Genomic DNA, 19613 nt, shown 5'->3' on the forward strand with positions numbered 1-19613 from the left:
TGCGGTTTTAATTTTTAGAAGTGTTAAGTTTAAACAGAAATATAGAAACCAGATTTTCTTTATAGAAAAACAATGCAAAACCAGACCATGGTTTCTTGGCAATTTATGATGAAAAATTAGTGACACAATATCTGGGGACTGAAAGACCACATTCTGCAAGGCCTGAGTTGCTCATACCTGAATTCAAAGAGTTCTAATATGTAAAGATTAAATCCCTAATAAATCCCTGATTACTAGACACTAATGAAGTATATTTTATTGTCAATTTTTAGCATTTGGCTGCCCCTCTCCTTCAGCTGATGATATTGGGGGAGGGATAGATGTCATTTGTTTATTTTCTGCATTATTGCATCTCGTCGTAACAATATTTGATTCCCAATTCTCTGACCTCCAACAATACCTGCACCCTATCTATCATCTGACATTTGCTTTATGCAGAACAAAAAAAATTACTCCAGGATAGACAGGGAATTTGTACCAAAAATAAAACGTGTCTAAGGAGGATGAGGAAAAAGGGAATCTCTTCATGCAGCCAGAATTGCCTGAACTTACAGTGCCCCCAGGAATATCTTTTCCTGGACAGAGGCTATTTTTAGCTACCTCCTTCCTGCAGCAAAGAGAACATCAGGTTAGATCGGCTAGAAGATAGCAAAGATGTGCCAGGGAACTAGTGATGGGTTTAATGCAAAATCAGATTGTTTTGCAATTGAAGCATTGTGGCCATAACATGGCTCAGCTGACAGACTTTAAAATCTCAGGTTCTGGGATCAGACCATTCCCTAAAATAGCACGAACACAAACTGCTCTTGAAGGGGGCCAGGAGCAATCTCTCCTTGTGATTGAAGAAAGATGAAAAGCAGAATCCATAGATCCCAGCTGAATGCACAGATGCAGGATTCATCGTCCTTGAAGCCACTTTATCATGGCCTGCAATGCTGAAATGCTACAAAAGCCATGATTTCCAGTAGAGGACGAACGTTTCAGTAGGAGGTAGATGCTGCAAACTGGCTTTAAATAAATTGTCAGGTAACATTTCTCCAGCTGAGCTAAAGTATAACAAGACAGGTCTCAAAATGGGCACAGTCATCTCTGATTGAATGCAGCTTCAGCCTTTTTGACTTGGGATCTATCTGTAACCCAATTACAAAAAGAAACAACTTTAATTTGATTTAGGTTTTATTTGTTTGCCATGGATGTCCTCTTTTTCTTCCGCCCTCCCTCCTTCATGTTTTTTTTTAAATCCTGAACAGATTGTGTGTGTGTGTGTGTGTGTGTGTGTAGCCTCGGTGTATACTAGTTGCTCTGAAATTAACCTACCTTAAAACGGAGCAAACCCCAGTTCTGAGTCACAACCTAGAGTTAAATACGAGTTCCATTTATACCAACATTAATAGCTCCTCAGCCTATTCTCAATCTAAAAAAAGTGAATTAGGACATGGAGATTTAATCCATATTCAAGTAATCACCTTTTGGGATTATTATAATTCCTTTGAAGGTTGTTTGGACAATTCAGTTTAGAAAATATGGCAATAGAAATGTTGATGGGGATTACAACCCTATTACTGTATATTATCTCTTTGTGGTTTTTTTTGGGGGGGGGGAGACCAATTCAGATTCCTGATTTTCATCTAAACCTAATGTCCTTTATGGTTTTGGAATTGGTAGTTAAATAGCCTTTCCCAACTTGGATGCTCAAAATATACTGGGACAACAACTCTCAGAGCTTTGTTTGACCATAGAGACTGAAAATTCTGGGAGTGATTGACTAAGATGTCTGGAGGGCGCCATGTTGAGGAAGGCTGATTATAGAGTTGGAAGAGATAATTTATGTCACTAAGCCCAAACCTCTGACCAATGCAGGACTCCAAATTAAGGTATCCCCAAATAGAAGATTATCTTGTCCAGCCTCCGATTCATCCACTGAAGGGGACCATAACATTTCTCTTGACAAATGGTTCAACTGTTAAATTGATCTAATGGTTATAAAGGATTTTTTTAAACATTCAATCGGCTGTCCTGTAAAACACATCCATTATGCTGCATCCTGCAGTTCTGTAACAAGACAGAACAGGTTTGGCCTTTTCTGAGTGACATCTTTTTAGATATTTGAAGAATGCTGTCAAATCCTCCTCATTTTTCTCTTCTCAAGGCTAAGCATTTTCAGTTCCTTCAATCTGTCTTTATAAGACTTAGTTTCTAGTCCCCTAATGGGAAAAAGTGAGCTTATCTGAAGTTGTCAGGACAAACAGTTTATAGGAAAGATGCTACCAAAAGAAGAAACTGCTTTGGCCTCAACATAAAGTACCATAGCTGTGTGTCATGAAAATCAAGTAGCAATGTGATATAGCTCTTTTTTTTCCCCAAGGCTAAATATACTTAGTTCTCTCCTTCTCTTCTTATGAGACACAGTTTCCAATCCTCTGTGCATCATCATTTCCCTACTTTTCACCTGTTCATTCTTAAAATATGGTGTCTTAAGAAAATGAACTTGGCATTTACGTCCATTATTCATTCTGTTCTTTCCAGCCCACTTCTCCTTGCTGTCAAGATCATTTTGAATTTTGTTTCTGGTTTTTGTCTCAGCAGGTGGCAGCACCTGGCCAACCTTGTCTGAATTTAAAAGCTAAGCAGGTTCAGCTTGGTTTTTGCTTCAGTGGGAGCCTACAAGGAATATCAGGGTTGGAAAACCAGAACAACTCCTGAAAGAAGGCAATGACACATCACTTCCACCCAGATGTAGAGAAAAGGACATAGCTTTATATTTCTGTCATATGGAGCATTTGCCATCTCATCCACTTTTTTTCATTTACAAATTATGCATCTCTTCATTTAAATAATTAATAAAATGCTGAAGAATACTGCTGAACCTTATGGCACCCAACTTGACCTCTTACTTCCACTTGAGTGGTATCATTTATGAATATTCTCCGATTACAGTTTGTGCCAACTGTGATATATGTTAATCTGTTAGCTGATGAGACTATCAGAGTGCACTGGAAAATGCTATGATGAAATCAAGACATATTATGACCACCACAGCAATCCCATAATGTTCTAAGGTGTTACCTGATGAAATAATAAATTACGATTTGTCTTATAAGACTTGACCTTTACAAATCCATGATTTCAACATGCTTACAGATTTATTGCTTTATGATATGCTCTAGAATCTTCCCGGTCCAATTGGTGATGTTAGGGCAAGAGGTCAGGCTGTTAGAAAATCTGTTATAAGATGCCTGAAGACTCAGTCCTCTCCCCTATCCTATCTTGAAATTGCCAGGAAAAGTCATTTGTCAATTTGATATGAAGTATCACAAACTGTATTGCTCTACCCAAGATCTAATAGGAGATGTAATAACTGACCAGTGCATGGTGGGTATTTGGGGAGAAACAGGCTCAGCTAAGATCAAGCAAGACAGAATGGCTGCTAATTCAGAAGCCTGCTAATTTCGGGGCTATGTCACCTTTGACTCTTAGTGGGGTCTCTGCTTCTTGCTTCACAGTTCCTGCTGGAAGAATGGATGGAAAATCCTTGCCCAACCTCAGCCACTTGTAGCCTTACTGGAAATAGGATGCATTGAGGATAATGACTCTGCAATTGTCACCTGCTACTTGTATTACTGTGATTTACTGTGAGGCTACCCTTGAGGGCCCCTTTTCAGCCAGAACAAATTCAGTGGTCCTTGTTTATATCACTGCAGCAGAATGTTCCCCAGGGTGAAGAGAGCTCTCACTATCTTGGCCTCCCATGAGCTGATAAAAACCCAACTCTTTTGGAAGGAAACTGATTGTGGAGCCATCAGTGCCATTATTTTATTTATTTGTTTGCTTGTTTGTTTTTTGAATTTGGATACCACCTTTTGGCAGTAGTTTGCTCTCCAAGCTTGGACACCACCTATTTCACTCACACAATTACTTTGTCAGTGTACAATGAATACAATTGTATACTGCAATATAGTATTAGTTTTATTGTATATTTCTGTATTAATGTTTTTAATTGTGTTTGTAATGATTATTGTTGTTTACCAGATAGCTCTGACTGGATCTGGTATTTTTTACTATCGGATCCTTCCTATTGATTTAAGGTAGCTAAAGATACCTTTGTAATTATATGCTATGTTCCAAGTAAGAGCATTGAGAAAAAAAATGTAATGTTCTGTTATTTTCTATTACTGAGAAAAAATGCTTTCTCCAATATTTTTTGGTTTGTCACCAAGTACATCAACTACTGTTGGTACTACTACAGGTTTTTTTTCCTGCCTTTTACTCAAACTCTATTTGAAGGCTTTCTATTTCCATTTTTTCTTTCTCATTGTCTGTCTTCACCTAGTGCAAGAGCAAATAACCATACTTGTTTCTTTGTAAACACATTCATATTTATCTTATTATGGACTAAAATGTCATCAGTTTATATTTGGAAGCCTCATAGGATCTTAACCTTTTGTTCTCAACTACAGTTTTCAGTATTGTATTATTATGATTTCAGCAATTCTTTGCTTCTTGCAGTTGTTATTTTATAATTAATACAGTATACCTCTAGAGGCCAAATGAATTGAAGCAATTAATAAATTGCATAAACAAATAAGTTAAAATATTTTAATTTGGCTATAAATGAACGAGAAAAATCTCTGAGTTACAACTCATTATGAGGTCCCTGAAACTTGAAAGGGTGAAGATTATTTTTTTCAAAAAAAATCATGTATTATCTGATTTACTTGATGCCAGAAAATATTTTTATCAATAACCACAATTGTATGAATAATGACAATTCAAACTATGTTACTGTCTGAATTTCCAACATTTCATTTCTCTCTGATTCACTGTTAAGATACCCAATTGTATCTCACCCTACCATATTATACAGCATCCCATATACTATGTCTATAAAAATCTGTTGCTTAAGATACCAATTCATGGAGCTGACCAAATGGGTTGTAATCTTTAAAAGTTTACGCCATTAATTTAAATATGATAGCATTTAAAATGCAACAACATTCATTTTTTAAATGGTGGACTTTATATCACTGCTTTAACCCCTGTGACAATTCCACATTTGTTGTATAACATGAATTGATAAGAATGTAGATGTTGCCGTGATTTTTATTGCTTTCTATTACTTGCTTGCTTGTTACTGCTCTCAACAACTCAAAAATATAATAAATAAAGAGGGATAAAGAGGAGGAGAGCTGGGACCCTTAAAAGGGTGAAAAAGAGCCAGTGTAGCAAATCCACCAGCTAAACAGGGAGGTGAGATGTTATTTGAAGAATAACATACTCGGTGGGGGGGAGGGGGCTGGCAAGCCCTCTTCTAATTCCAGAAATAGCAAGCAACCAATTCTTTCTTTCTATGATGATTGATAAGACCCTTTAAGGTAGTCTAAATAAGACCCCCTGATAGTCTAAAACCAGTGGTGGGTTCCTCCTGGTTCTGCCCGGTTCCGCCGAGCCGGTAGCGGTGACGATATGACCTCACTGAACCGGTTCTGCCCCCCCGCCCCCACCCACTGACCCCCCCCCACATTATTTTTACCTTTTATTTGGCCCCACCCCCAATCTATTGCTGCCTCCTGAGTCCCAGCTGATGGCTAGAGGGAAAAAAAACTGTTTAAACTCTTGCCGCGGGTCTTCAAAGGGCCGCCCTACAGCTGATCAGTGTTAAAAGAAAACAAATGAGTAGTTCGGTGCCTGCAAAAATAAATGGGTAGATCGGTACAGCTCTGCAAGCAGTTAAAAGCCTGGTAGACCAGTACCTCTGCTAAACCCAAAAAACTATCACATGACCATCAAGCCAAGCCCACAAAATAAGCCACGCCCACAGAACCGGTAGTAAAATATTTTAGAACACACCCCTGTCTAAAACAGGGGTGACAAACTGGCGGCCTGTGGGCTGGATGCATCATGCGCAGGCCATGCCCACCCCAGCTCTGCGAAGGAGGAAAACGTCACAAAACATCGCATGATGGCAAAGTGATGTGCGAGTTTGACACCTGTGGTCTAATATAAAGGATGTTCCTAAGAGGAAAGAGGAAGAGTTGGACAGAATTAGCTTAAAAAGAAGCAGTTAACATCATCATCAACTATTTGAAAGCATCTCATATTGCTATTGTTCCTCTTGCTTCAAAGTAAGATCTGAAACCCTGGTACAAACTATTAAAAATAGACAATATTGAATGGTTGTTGATGATGATGGAACTTGCAGAGATGTGCTTTGCTTAGAGAAAAACAATACTTACATTTATGGTTGACTGGAAACCTCTTATAGACTTTTTCCATAAAATGGAACAAATGCACTTAAGATTGTGGTTTTGATGGCTAGAAAAAATGGATAATAGAAAAGAGTGAGCTTTCTTTTGTAATCATAGAATAAGAAATAACTTTGCAATTGTTCTTATATTTGCTGCAAAGTGAATTGAAACTTCTATTTCTTAGTTTCTGTACTTCTGTATTTTTTTTTCTTTTTCTTTTCACCCTTTTCTGCTTCTTTTTATTAGTTAGTGTTAATTTCGATGTTCTTTGTAAAACTTACAATACAAATTTATATTAAAAGTAGACAATGTTTTTTGGGGGGAAATTGATGGTTCAAGCTCGTTAATAAAATAACAGAGTGCCTCAGAAGATGGTGGGCTTTTCCCTTTTTTGACAGACTATTTTACTGATTGTTTGAGAATGTTATATTGTTGTGGAATTTCAGCAGCAGTTCTAGAATTTAATGTCAAATAAGTATGTGGTTTGTCTCTGAGCACTCTTGCTAAGTATCTCCTTTTGTTTTGTTGGTTTGGGGAGGGACAGATCTTAGTATTGTGCTCAGGAAGATATTAAGTATGGAAATACTATTGTTTAGCTAAAAAGTGAAGAAATTGGAAGCAAAAGCACAAAATTAAATTCTGCAGTGGAAGGGTTGATTGCTTCTAATTAGCATCAAAACTAACCAAGAGTAGCCCACACACCTGAGTTCATTCATAACTAGAAACCATTGTTAGCCAAGATTTATAAACCCCATCTTCAAATTATAGTTTGAGTGGTATATTGATAAAAAATAAAGGACAATTTGTTACCAGGGATAAATTCTGAAGTTTCCATTTAGCCAAACAAATCTTGCAAAGTTTATTTTAGAGGTCCCAGTTTAGCTGCTGTCTAAACAAAACAGAATTTTCAGTCTATTGATGTTCCTATATTCTTCATTTTTTTGGTGTATTTCTGTTCCCCTCTCTGTTATTCTTCTCTCATCTGCACTGCCTCTTCTAAATAGAGATTTCTACTTGTTTTAATTTCACAGTTCTTTCTCTTTCCTGTTGCTGTGCTCTTTAGGGATCTGTACACTGTAGACTATTTGACTTTTTTTCCCCAGTGCATAGTACTTTATTGTGAAATAGTTTTAAAATGAACTATTGAACAAATAAATGGACAAAAGTTGTTTTTACTCATTCAGTAATTAAAATACCCATTTTATTTTATTGCATAAAAATAAACATATGAGCAAATATCTGTTATGGGCTTCAGTGTTGCTTCTAGTTCTGAGAGGACAAAATCTTCCAATAGACATAATGCTAATTATTCCTCTGAAATAAAGCATAGCCAACTTCAGTAAACACTGCTTCCTGGTCATCTGTTTCCTTTTTTATTGGTTTCCTTTCCCACCTGCCCAAACATTCACTAAGCCCTGCACATTGCATACAGAACTTAGCCCATCTTCCAAATCATTAATCTCTTCTCAGAGTCCCTTTCTAGCCCACAAGTCATGACTACTACAGATCAATCTAATCTAAAGCTTGGCATATGGCCAGGAAGTTGAAGCTCTAGAAAAGATTGGAAATAGTTATGACTAACACAGTTGAGTTTCCTGAGTGTTTGAAACATTTGAGAAAGAGTCAAGCATGACTGATGTTTGACCAGTCAGGGAAAGAAAGGAAGAGCATGAACAAGAAGGGGCTCTGCTATGGACCTAAAAAAATAATCTGGTTCTAGGACAGATAAAATTGAGGAACTAAGGTATCAGGGCAATTGATCATTTTATCCAGAACAGTCAAAATCTGAGAATCACATCTGCAGTACCAAAAGCTGAATTCACAGACTTGGCTTGGCCTAATCTTCTAACAGCAATAGCACCTAGACTTATATACCGCTTCATAGTGCTTTACAGCCCTCTTTAAGCATTTTTACAATGTCAGCATATTGCCCCCAACAATCTGGGGTCCTTATTTTACCGATCTCGGAAGGATGGAAGGTTGAGTCAACCATGAGCCAGTGAAAATAGAACTGTTGGCAGTCGGCAGAATTAGCCTGCAATACTGCATTCTAACACTGTGCCACCACTGCTTTCTAATTCTTCATAAATGAGATAAATACAGATGTCGAAGGATCTTGCTTCGCTATTCCCACATTCCACTCCAGCATTACCTCTTTATACCCATACACAAATATCTACATGTGATACTCCAGCCACCTCTACTTTGCGAAGCTCCCTTCTCTGTGCCTCAATAACCCAATAGCCAGAGAGGTTGAATCAGAGATCAGCCAGGGGTCATGCTTCTTGCATCTGAGCGCAAAGTATGCACTCAGAAGACATGGTATGGTGACCCTGTGAACAAACTATTTTGATAGTAATGCAGTGAACTTGCTTGGTAGTTGTGGGCAACGTGTGCTGAGAACAGAGGAGAAGCATCTGCCATCAGCAGCTTGACATGGAAGAGAGTATCTGCCGGTCTATGGGAAGATGGGAGCATACAGATACTGTCACCTTCTGTCTGGGTGAGTTTTTCCATCCTCAGTGGGAGCAAACCATGCCTCTAGTGACAGATGGCTATGATGTGGCAAGCTGCTAAAGATCTTCTTGGCTACTACCATGCCGATAGCAGAGTGCTGATTCAGCTAATTTATTCATCCCAACCCCTGATGCTGCCTCAGCACCTGCTCTGTATACAACCAGGGCAAGTACTTCATTTAGGAATATTTGGGGGACATGAGTGGAAGTTTGGCAAAATACTTTGGTTTAATTCAAACCCACCACCACCACCCCCATCCTTTCGCTCTTTTTTTCATCTACGAACACTGTTGCTTTGTCAAGTTCAGAAAGAACAAATTTTGTTTATTGGCAGTTGAAACAATAATAGATGCCAAATACTGGGGGGGGTGGGGGCGGGATCAGTCTTGCCATATAGAGAGTAGGTGGGAACTATAATGAAATTGATTATTGTTCAGCTACAGAGAAGTTTTAAAATCATAGATATGGGGAAGAATCTTAGTTTTCTATTGTCAGAATTCAATCTTTAACAATATTATGGATAGTTCAGTCTATGGAGCTATAATTCAACTACCATTTGTGTGACTGGAATGAATGAAGCAGTTTAAAGCAAATTGATGGAATTAAATATGTAAAAAATAAAATTAAAAATAAAACAGAAAGAACTAAAAAGGAGGGGAATTTGTTGTCAAACTGAACTGCTGCCAAATCTCCAATCATTGCTAGAAGAATAGGAAGCCTCTAATCCTTGCCAAAAGTCTGGTGAGTCACCCTGAAGCAGAGTTCACTTCAATATATTTCTCTTTTGGAGCTCAGCCAAAATAACACATGAGATGGGCGTCCATCTTTTCTACTTCACCTCAGTGCTTACTGGACTACACTCAGAACGTCAGTAGTAGTGGATTCAGGAATGTGTAAGCAGCCATGTATGCATGAATACTTTATTTAAGGAAAGCTACATGTCCTCTTATTCCTACTTTCTTTTCACTGTGAGGAAGGGGAAGAGGGAGAGAGAGAGTTCAACTGAGACATACACCAGTTTACCACATGGGCCAGAAAATGGAAGTGGTCTCATAGCATCTGCCTCTCAGGCATGATCATCTGGCTAGGTGGCTCAGTGGCTAAGATGCGGAGCTTGTCGATCAGAAAGGTTGGCAGTTCGGTGGTTCGAATACCTAGTATAGGTCTCCTGCGTGAGCAGGGGGTTGGGCTAGATGACGTCCAAGGTCCCTTCCAACACTGTTACTGTTATAAGAGATTTATCCTTGTCATCTGAGCTTACAAAATCTAAAGTCAAACAACCTGCCCAATAGGGGCAAAGCACAATGAGCGAGCAAAAGATCCCTAAGCAGTTGCCTTCAATCAAGCCGTGTGGGATGGTTCAAAAAGGACAGTTTCAGTTTTTATCATCACAGGGTGTTTTGTATAACATTCACTTATTGGCAATCCACAAATAGCTCTAAAACAACCAGGCTATGGGTCTGTGTTTGTATGCTTGGACTATCATTCCTATTACTTAATATATCCAAAAGGGGGCCCGTTGAGGGATATACATATTGAATGAACAATGAACTTCTAGAGGGAATGGGTAACATGGGGCAAGAAAAGGTCATTGCCTTAATGGGTCTTTTGTGGATCAACAAAAAAGGCAGCTGCTGCCCACTAAAGAACATAGCACCCCATAGCTCAGAGCAAAATGGTGGCACATCTGTTGGAGGGGGTGTGCCAGGTGCTGCAGCCAATTGGAGCCAAGTCCATGTGGAGGAACAGGCTGCTTAGAAAAATTGCAGGCACCTGTGTGGCCTTCCTCCCTTCCGATCTGAGTCTTTTCTCTAAGATCAGCATAGCAGAATTGCCTATAAAGCTGCAACTTGAAACAGGTATGGGAGGAGATGTGTATTTTAGAAGCTTTGCAGCCACCAGTAAACAGGGAAAACCAGCCAAATAAAAGAAGGCATAGAATAATGTAGAATAACAAGGTTGGAAGGGACTTTGGAGGTCTTCTAATCTAGTCTAGTTTACCCACTGCTTAACCAGACCTTATACTACTCCAGATAAATGCTTGTCCAATCTCTTCTTGAAAACCTCCAGTGAGGGAGTGCCCACAACTTCTGGAGGCAAAACATTCCATGATTAATTGTTTTCACTGTCAGGAAATTTCTCCCGAATTCTAGGTTGGCTCTATTATTAATGATCTTCCATCTGTGACTTCTAGCCCTGCCCTCAAGGTGCTTTGGAGAATAGATTGACCCACTCTTCCCTGATAGCCCTCAAGCACTAGAAGACTGCTATCATGTCACCCTTAGTCCTTCTTGTTAGACTAGACATATCTAGTTCCCTCAACCATTCATCATATGGTTAGCTTCCAGACCTTTTATCATCCTTGATGCTTTTCTCTGTACTCTTTCTAGGATCTCCTTATGTATCATGGTGATGAGAACTAGGCCCAGTATCCAAGTTTGGTCTAACTAACGCAGTATAAAGTGGCACTATCACTTCATGTTACCTTGATACTCTCCCTCTTTTGATGTAGCCTAGAACTGCATTGGCTTTTTTGGCAGCTGTAGCACACTGCTGACTCATATTTAAGTGGTTATTCACTAGGACTCCTAAATCCCTCTCAGCTACTACCGGTACTAGAGCCAGGTACCATCTACCCTGTTTGTGTGCATCTGGTTTTTCTTGCCTAAGTGTAGGACCTTATTTTTCTCATCAATGAATTGCGTTTTGTTGTATAGGGCCCAGTGTTCAAGTCTGTCAAGAGCCTTCTAAATCTTCTGCTCAGGAGGGCTTAAGGCGACTTAGAGTAGAAAACCAGTTTCTGAAACTTCAAAACATAGATAAGAGGTACATTTGCCTGGACTGGAAAGGATGGAGGATAAAATCATTGTTCCAAATTCAAGAAATAGTAGGTGGTCCATAGTGGTGATAAAGAGAATAGAAAGTGGAGATCTGTCTTAATACATATGTCAACCCTGAAGCCATTTTGGGAGCATCTTCAGGGCTGCCATAGCAAGGACGGGTGGAGCTGTGGAAACATGAGGGGGGAGGTAGAGATTGCTGGGGGATGTGTAGCCAACATAGCATTCTTTCCCATGGGAGCCAAGGACACTCTACCAGGTATTGGAAGGGCGTGGACCAAAGCCAGCTGGATTTGGGACTGCAATCTGATTGGACCACATGATGGACATGTGACCTGTGTGGCAAGAACTTTGGATTTTGATTTGGGTGGGGAAAACCCTGGGTCCTTCCGAGTCAGGTTTTCACCAGCTGTGCCAATATGACATCCCAAATAAAATTGTGCTTTGAGGAAACTCTAGGCCCCAAGAGTTTTGATTGCTTTGAGATTGTTCCTTGGAACCCTTACAGCATAATGCTGGGACCAGCAAATTAGCAGTTTGGGTGTTTTTTAAGATGGGGATATGAGAAGCAAATTACAGCTGTCATTGACAATTATATTGTATAAACGTAGATTAAGGTGTTGATTTCTAAAATGAAATCTCTTAGCAGATGGTGGATGAATTATGAAGGAAATGCCCTTGGGAAAAATAACATTGTATTTTCTTCCCCTAAACTCCTCTTGGGATTGTACCTGGTGCCCTCCAAGTCTTTTGGACTTCAATTCTCATTAAACTGCAGCCAGCATGCCAATGCCAATGGATTTTTGCTAGAGGCAAAAATATTGGACAGGGGCCAGGTGTTATATACTGTATATTATATCCAGTCCTGCCTTAAGCATCATTCAGAAAATTCATCTAGTTTGGAAAAAGGCAAGATTTAATTACTGGGGACAATATGATTTCAACTCTACGTATAAACTCTTCATTATCGGTACTGTCTTCAAGAATTAGGAGGTTACCGGAATGGTTACTTTCTTTTCCATGTGCTCAGTCAAGCCAAGCCAAACTCTGAAAAACTCTTCCAAGAAGAGTTAGGTTACAAAGCCATGTGGAGTGTGACAACTGAATGTCAGAGAAATTGTCTTTTGGGGTCATATTCCAATTTAAGGAACATTTGCTACAGTGCTTTTCTTTCTATCCCAGGAGAACTTTTGATATTCCCAAACTTTTAGCCTGCCTTCTCTCAAATTAGAGATGTGCTACATATTTTTAGCAGTGCTATTATACCTTCAATATGTGTCCTTCTTGAAATGCTTATGATGCTTTATATTATTTTTTATTGTTTAGCATCTTATTGATAGCTATTGCAGTGCTTTTTAAATAGGTATGCAAACTTACACTCCGTATGACTGTTATGAATGTACTTTGGGAGAAAGACCAGTATGTAGTGTTCATGTAGTGATCATACGAAGCCAAGACTGTTCTGGCTAAATGATTTGAAGAAGAAAATTGAGCATTGATAATGAAATTTATCATTATCATTATGAGAGAGAGAGGGGGGGGAGAGAGAGAGAGTGTGTGTGTTCATTCAGGCTTAGCCATGAAAGCCTTCTCTCTTCTTAACATTACTCAAAACACTACTTTTAGATGATAGTTTGGAAACCTTGAAAAGAAAGCATTTGAACTTTGAGGAACTGCTGATGATCATCCAGTTAGAGCTGAAGAAGCTTCTTGGATGAGAAGCAAAACGTCTTCAAAGAAAATCCAGAAAATCCAGTTGTCTCTTGAAAAAGCACCTTTGGAACAACCATAACCTGGATGACTGAGAATCTCCATAGACATCCCAGAAAAAGGCAATGGGAAACTACATCTATACTGTTGTCAAGAAAACCCCTCAAACGTGTTGATAAAGTCACCACTTACACTTAGTGGCGCAAGTGATGAAGTTACATAGTGATGAAGTTACTTTTCTTAAAAGAAATTTTACACTTATTCCACAAAAGAATCTGAATAAAAGAGAGCCTCTCAGCTCCATGTTCCTGAGGACTGAATCTTCTTCCCCTGCCTCATGCGAATAGATGAGGTGGTGAAACTGATATAAGTGGAATTCCTGATCCATTCCATTTCTTTCTCAAGCAATGGAATTCCTATGATGGGGGAAACTGCTAGAAGAGCCATTTAAGATCTAAATGACCTACCAAAGGTAGGCTCAGATCATCTGCCAATGAACATAAGGTTGCAGGATATACAAAAAACAAGGGATCAGCTGTCTTGTTTGGTGTGGGTCAATTACTTGAAGGGTTTATAGAAAACCAGGTATTGGTTGGGTTCTGATATTCTGATTAATGTTTTGAGTAAAATTCAGCACTTCTTGAACATGTTTATCTCAACTATGGATCCCCTGGAGGTGCATGAAGATTACAGAAGAATCTGCTGAGTATTATGTGCCTTCTCCATAGCTGCTGCCACTACAGACAAAGTAGATAGCGATAGACAAGGCTATGGGAGTAATATATGTACTTCATTAATTGCTCCCCTTTCCATCCAACATGAGCATATCACCTTGATGTAACTTTACAGGCAGAATCAGCCACTGGAGCAAGCAGGGTATTTTTCTGCTCTAGTTAAACTCTGGTTATGGCTTCAGTCTCTGACCTGACAGCAAGTACAATATGTTTTGAATGGTACTATCAACTTTCGATAAAAAAATTACAAAGAGTTCTTAATCCTAAGCAAAAGACTTCTGTATAAGGTGTGAAGTGAGAGACTATGCCCAAAGGCCTCCTTTGAAGCCTCTGCAAATGTACTCTGCCTAGAATGAAGAAGTGCCTCTCCAACCACCTAGACGGGTTGTTTTCCATGCAAAGAGAAATTATGCCCTAACAGCCACTGTGTATTGGAGATACTTAGACTGGAAAAGATGCAGAAGAGTTCACATAACTCTGACTGACTATGCTTTTAATCTAGTCCTTAACTAGAGCTCTGTAGGTAGATTACAAGATGATTTCGAATACTTAAAACAGTGAAATCATTAAACATGATGAAACAGTCAAAAAGAGTAGCATGCTGTTCAGGTGCTTTCTGAAAAATTGGCCCCTATTCATGCTGTTTCAGAGAAACTTATTTTTAATATTAACAATCTTAGAAAAAGGAGATGAAAAACATTTTTACATGTCAAATCACAGGCAAAAAGGTGTAAGTAGCCTTGCATTGATTTAATCTTCCCTTCCCCCAACATACACATATCTCATAAGCACTGATATGGAATAGCATATATTCTCCCCCTCTTTCACTTTTTCTCTCTCTCGGTCTCTCTCTCTCACAAACACCCACACCCACACCCAGACTTGGATTTTGAAAGTAGCCACAAAGTGCTCAGGATATAGGACCCAGCTGATAGGTATTTTAGTTTTCCAGGGCGCCATGAGGCATCTACAATCACCACAGTAAAATGTACACTTACCTATTGCAGCAGCACTGAACATGTTTTCTGGGGGTTACCAGTGGCGTCAGTTTTTCCCAGGTGTAAAGCAGTAAATATATAAAAATAAAAATCCCAACCCCAAAGCGATTTCATGAGAGGACCCAAAAATGGAGCCTGTATGCCATGGGCAATGACCTGCATGGTACTACTTCATGAAGTCCCGGGGTGGTTGCAGCTGCCTTGTTGTTCACTGCCCTCCCTTGAACTACTAAGAGCTTGGTAACATGCTCCCTCCCTCCCTCCCCCAGCCTCCTGGGTCCCCCTTAGAACACAGGCACCATCTGAGTTTAGTGCTGGAGGGCAGTAGTTGCATACTCCCTGCCAATGTGTTGTCTCTGGTTGTCATTGTGACCCACTAGGTCAAATGGGTGGGGGAGGCTTGAGTAATCACCAAGCAGTAAACTGCCTGGGCATAACTGTCTCTAAATCAGGAATGTCTGAATCTATATGAATCCCGTTGTTAAAATATTTGGGATGGGGTGAGGGAGAGGAGAGAGGAAAGAAAGGGAGGGCCAAGGCTGGCTGGCCAGCCATTTTCTGTGTAGCCAGGGAAGGCCAGAGGCTTGTTGGGAGCCAAAGGCTTATCCCTTTGTGTTTTGTTGCTTAGCAGCCTTGGCAACTTTTTCCTTTTTCAAGGCTGCATATGAATTACAGTAGAAAAGATGGAAAAAGAGCAGAGGAGAGAAAAGATCTGGCTGGGTACAAATGGGAATCTGGACCTGGAAGGGGGGACAGAAGTCTTTGGATCATCCCCCATAACCACAATTGCTGACACATGTTAGCACTGGGTTGCCTTCTGGGGAGACAGAAAATGAATGGCACAGGCTTGGCCTGATATCCTCTGTGATTCATTGATAACCTTATGGATCTCTGCAGAGAAGAAAAAAACTGAGGTAGAGTTTGACTCAAAATTTAAATCTGGATTCCAATCTGGGAAGTGATCCTCTTAGGATAAAAATTGTTATTGGAATCTGTTTTCTAGAATGCTGTTTTATTAAAAGAAAGAATATTTGCAAACATGGGGGGGAGGCAGGGGTGAAATCTAAAAATTTTTTGCTACTGGTTCTGTGGACGTGGCTTAATTAGTGGGCAGGGCTTGGTGGTAAGGTGACTGGGTGGGCGTGGCCAAGTCAATGTTACTTCTTTGCCCTTTTTTAACCTACAAAACACAACACAACACAACTGGCTCACCCACAATGTAAAGCAGCTGTGCTAGACCCAAAATGGCCCCTGCAACAAGCAGGAATCTCACACAGCCACAAAAAGTCCAAAAAAACAACTTTCACACTTTAGACACACAAAATTCCACATACAGCTTTGTGAGATTTTGTGTGTTTGTGTAGTTAGAGTGAAACCCTACAGAAACACACTAAATCTCAGAAAGCTGCACAAATATTATTTTATTTTTATTTATTTTTATTTTTATATAAAAGCAGCTAAATTTAAAACTTCCTAAACTTTAAATGGCTAGGTCTAAAAAAAGAACAACTAAAAAAAACCCCAATTAACTATTTTTTTTAAAGCTCCCAAAGGGGGAAAAAACTTACCCAATAGAACAGGGGTCTCCAACCTTGGTAACTTTAAGACTTGTGGACTTCAACTCCCAGAATTCCTCAGCCAAACTTTTTTTCTTTTAAATGGGTCTGACGATCCAAGCTGAGTTGCCTGATTAGCAGGCAACTCAGCTGGGATCGTCAGAGCTTGGCTCGTGAGAACCATTTAAAAGAAAAAAAGCCTCTGATGATCACGCAGCTCAGCTGGGCATGGGGGACGGGGGCAGGGATTTTTGCTACCGGTACTCCGAACTGCCTGCCACCATTGCTACCTACTCGCCCGAGCCGGTCCGAACCAGGAGCATTTCACCCCTGGGGGGAGGGGAGGGGAGAGCGGTGTGCCACAAAATGAAAACTCCACTTTTTAACAGAGAAATGTGGTTATCATTAGCAAAACAATCAGTTACACACCTATCGAGAATATAAGCCTTGCCATTGTGCACATGTACTTTTGCTTCTCCAAGCCAGTTTCAGCACTACTTGCTGATTTTGGCAGCCTTGCCATGATTACATACGTGTGAAAATGTATCATGTAAATGGGCTACCATATTCTTTGCTTGTAGCTCATGATAACAGAGACATACTTCTGTTCCCAGGATTATTAATAACTGGCTTCTGTCAACTGTATTAAAAGCCAGGTTGAGTGGATAAGAAGTGGAAAAGTCCCTTCTGTTCTGTTATCTTCCCACAAGAAATGTTGCAAAGATCTATGCAAATACAGATTTCTAGCAGTCATTAGCTGATTGGCTAAGCTGAGTAAGTTTCTTCTTGGGGAACAATTAATACTTCCTTTCTGCATTTAAGTACTCTGAAATACTGAGCCCTTGTATTGGTAGGGCTCCTAGTAACTCTTCCACTGAGAGTTTTGCAAACTCTGATTATTTCAGACTGAGAACATATTTGCATGAGAGAGGGAAAGCCTTTTTCTAAAGACAATTGGTTCTTATTGAACCAATTCAATAAGAAGTTGTGGGGGCTCCTTCACTGGAGATTTTTAATAAGACACTGGACAACCATTTGTCCAATGGGTCCTCCTGTTTAAGCAGAAGGTTGGACTGGAAGACCTCCCAAGGTTTCTTCCAACTCTGTTATTCTGTAATAATAATCCATCACTTATCAATATGCTGTATGGCAGGGGTGTCAAACTCATGTTGTCATGGCAGCATCATGTGACATATCGGGACTTCGCTAAACTGGGCATGGCCAGCACGTGATGCATCCGGCCCGTGGACTGGGAGTTTGACAGCCCTGCTGTATGGGAATGGATCCAGATCATTAAAATTATTCAACTGTACATCTGAAAGTATCATTGAACAAGAGCTGCTGCAAGCTGACAGTGACAGGACAATCTCATGGAGAAAAATGATTTTCCCTCACTTTTTTTACACAGGGATTAAAAAAAAAACATTTCTGGGCACATTAAGCCAACTGAGCAGCTTCACACTTTGTTCTGTTGTTCTATGTCATTTGTTTCCTGACAAAATTGGTGGGTAGTTATGTCACTATTGGTCAGTGATTGTGTACTTACTTTGTTAACATAATCTCAGAGACCTCAGCAAGTTGCAAAAAAATGGGGTGGTGGGTACACACATTGCATGATTCATGGTTCATCTTTCATCTAAGGCACCACTCCAACCTTCCCTTCCAGATTTATTCCATTTTCAGAAGATAATCCAGACTACTGTAGAATTATCGGATTGAAAGAAACAAATTGAGACCCCAGGATTCAGAGCTCTTTTGATACTTGAGGAGAAAGAGCAATCTCTTACCCCACCATCTTCAAGCCAATACTTCAAATATAATATTTTAGGCCAATCAATTTGGTCCATTGGCAAACTTTTCACTAGCCTAGAAAAGAACAAGCAACATGATGCCATATATGTAAAAATGGTGAACATATTTGATATTCCTTCTTCCTCATATTTTCTGCACAATCACCACCCTGTGTGATGGGTTGGGCTAAGAGACAGTGAATGGGCCAGCTGGCCCAGAGTCACCCAGCTGGCTTTCATGCCTATGGCAGGTCTAGAAATATTGGCATATCAGTAATGGCTCTTTATAATGTTATTCAATTACTTTGGGCTGTCTAAATATGTTATAATTGTTGCAGAGCCACTGGAGTTATATATTGAAAACATGCTATGGAAAACCTACCCCTATCTCTCAAATGTCTTTGTTTGATCCACAGGTTATACAATATTGGCTTAAATAGGAGCAATCACAATACCTAAAATATCTGAAAAGTTTAGTGGTATAGCCAAACTGAGCTTCTTGTTGCTTCTTCTTTTAATTAACCTAACTTGAAGCCATAATTTATAGTAGGTTTTTGGATCCAGACTTGGCAATATGCCAAGATCCAGATTTGTTTTTAACCAGGCTCCTGAATAATTCAGTTCCTCCATTTGCAAGAAGAGCCAAACAGGATGGATCAGCAGATTGTGCCAAGATGTTTGCTGATAACCACTAGCCAGGATTCTGAAAAAAATCTAATGCATTTTTGTGCAATAGAGTAACCAAACAAGTGTGAAACCTGCTTATTATAGTGAAATCAAGCAAAAAAGAAGCTACTGAGAAATGTGTTTTAATTGAAGTGTCTTTTGTTTTACTTTCCTGCTCCCAACAAAGCAGTTCATCTTTTCAACCACAAATGTTCCATTTTATGAATATATAGGAGGCAAATAACCTATCAACACTAATAGAAGAGAATATATGTAGTTCAAGATTGAACCATGGAGACTTCGGTGCTCTCAGAGCCAGGTTGTTTCCTTGCAGGTGTTTTGTTACCAGCCTAAGTAACATCTTCAATGCAAGCAAACAACCATGTAAGATCTTCCACACCTCCATCACTGAAATGGCCCCACACTAGTATCTTCGTGCCAAGACACCAGTACACTCAGTGGCTAGCTAGAAGATTATAGGCATTTTGCACCAAAAATTATTATTTAAAAAAATCATAAATGTCATATTTACTTAAAAGGAAGATTGTCCAAGATGTA

General features: G+C 39.6%; 1 protein-coding gene and 1 long non-coding RNA gene across 2 annotated transcripts in view; one reads left to right on the forward strand and one right to left on the reverse strand.

Annotated features, from left to right (window-relative positions):
- LOC148115439 (uncharacterized) overlaps nucleotides 1-6337 on the forward strand; it is a 94646-nt gene extending 88309 nt beyond the window's left edge. The window contains exon 6 of the mRNA XM_087887325.1: nucleotides 2584-6337. The gene's annotated coding sequence lies outside the window, so the exon portion shown is untranslated. The remainder of the gene's footprint in view (nucleotides 1-2583) is intronic.
- LOC148115442 (uncharacterized) lies at nucleotides 661-15368 on the reverse strand. Its single transcript, XR_015732523.1, has 3 exons — nucleotides 15044-15368; nucleotides 6234-6312; nucleotides 661-1130 (listed from the first exon to the last, which is right to left on the reverse strand). It is a non-coding gene; the product is annotated as an uncharacterized LOC148115442 (long non-coding RNA).
- Nucleotides 15369-19613: the final 4245 nt, after the last annotated feature.

The sequence above is a fragment of the Pantherophis guttatus genome, chromosome 2 (genome assembly GCF_059756535.1).
Source record: "Pantherophis guttatus breed Tessera chromosome 2, ASM5975653v1, whole genome shotgun sequence".
Classification (NCBI taxonomy): Eukaryota; Metazoa; Chordata; class Lepidosauria; order Squamata; family Colubridae; genus Pantherophis; species Pantherophis guttatus.